Source organism: Elephantulus edwardii, unplaced genomic scaffold, assembly GCF_000299155.1.
Source record: "Elephantulus edwardii isolate Elephantulus edwardi_28Jun2011 unplaced genomic scaffold, EleEdw1.0 scaffold00083, whole genome shotgun sequence".
Lineage (NCBI taxonomy): Eukaryota > Metazoa > Chordata > Mammalia > Macroscelidea > Macroscelididae > Elephantulus > Elephantulus edwardii.
Genome location: NW_006399833.1, coordinates 2,621,448 through 2,622,979, shown reverse-complemented (window position 1 = coordinate 2,622,979; position 1,532 = coordinate 2,621,448). Strand labels below are relative to the sequence as shown.

Here is a 1,532-nt window from a genome sequence, read left to right as displayed (position 1 = left end):
GTCAGTTATGATCTCTTTGGGATATATTCCCAGTAGTGGAATTGCTGGGTCAAATGGTATCTCTATTTGCAACTTTTTGAGAAAGCGCCATACCACCTTCCACAGGGGTTGCACCATTTTACACTCCCACCAACAGTGAATAAGGGTTCCAGTTTCTCCACAATCTCATCAGCATTTGTTGCTTGTTGTTCTGTTAAATTTTGCTATTCTGACTGGGGTGAGATGATATCTCATAGTTGTTTTGATTTGCTTCTTTCTTAGAGCTATGGATTTTGAACATTTCTTCATGTGCTTTTGTGTGTTTATCTTTTTAATAATGGCCCTTGGTGCATCTAACATCAATTATTGTTTGTTGTGTACCCTCAAGCAAGAATCAACTAAAGTGGATTTTCAGAAGCAATAAATCATATGGGAGGAGATAGGTCATCTTTGAAGCTCACCCATGAAGCAGCTGGTGAACTTGAACCACAGACGTTTGTGTTGACAGTGTAATTCTTTATCACTGAGCCTCTTGAGCTCCCTAACATCTAATGAGACGTGGAATATCCATTGGATTGTTAACTTCAATTTAATTGAATTCAATTATTGAATTGACTTTGTTAGTTAACATACATAATAAGTCAATCTAAATAATTCCACTGTGATTCATCTTTTTTAAAATGACAGACCCAATCTTTTATATATATTTTTCATTTATAGGGGGTTCTGTTCTTGGGGTTTTTTTTAATTGGAAGAAAATAAATGAAGTCTAGGTTTTGATATGTGTATGTCCCCTGTCATTGTTTCCAGATGTGCTGAAGCACCTCTCCACAGGGTGTAAATGGGAGTGTATAATTAAAATATGAGACCGAGTATTTAAAAGTATGGTTTTGGGTTTTTTTAATCTTTTCTCTCCCAGTCAATTTATACTTAGTTCAGGAGATAAAGCCTTCTAAGCCCAGTTTATCCCCTTATAAAATTGAGTTAATAAAAAGAAAATTATTACTGCCTTTTGTTTTTCAGAACACTTTTGGCTGTTGAATAAGTTTTCTAGTACTTTCTGATTTTACTTGAAAAATTTTCTTCCTTCTGCTTTTACATATGCCAAGTAGTTTGGGGGTTGGTTTGCTTTCTTTGGTATGATCTTCCTTTTCCTCCTCCTTCTTGGTCTCCATTCTGTTCCTTTTTGTGCTCTCCATTTTGCATACTTTTGTTGTTAGGTGCTGTTGTGTCAACTGTAACCCATAGTGACCCTAAGAAAAACTGATCTGAACTTTGCCCTATCCTGTGCTATCCCCACAATATCTGTCATTCTCAAGATCATTGTTACAGTCCATCTGTAATTCCATCTGGTTGAAACTTGCCTTTTCTCTCTCTCTCTTTACCTTTCCCAGCATGATACCTTTTTCCAAAGACTAGCCACTTGTGAGGTGGATTGATTCAGTGACTGGGATAATCGGGATGGGAGTGTCAGAGACAGTGCGATTGGCACAGGACAGAGCAGAGTTTAGGGCTGTTGTACTTAGGGTCGCTATGAGTCGCAAGCGACTCGA

At 37.5% G+C, this 1,532-nt stretch overlaps 1 protein-coding gene across 1 annotated transcript in view; it reads left to right on the top strand.

The window, feature by feature from the left end:
- Positions 1-1,532, top strand: part of MORC4 (MORC family CW-type zinc finger 4) — a 60,374-nt gene that overhangs the window by 39,183 nt on the left and 19,659 nt on the right. The gene's annotated exons all lie outside the window — the stretch shown is intronic.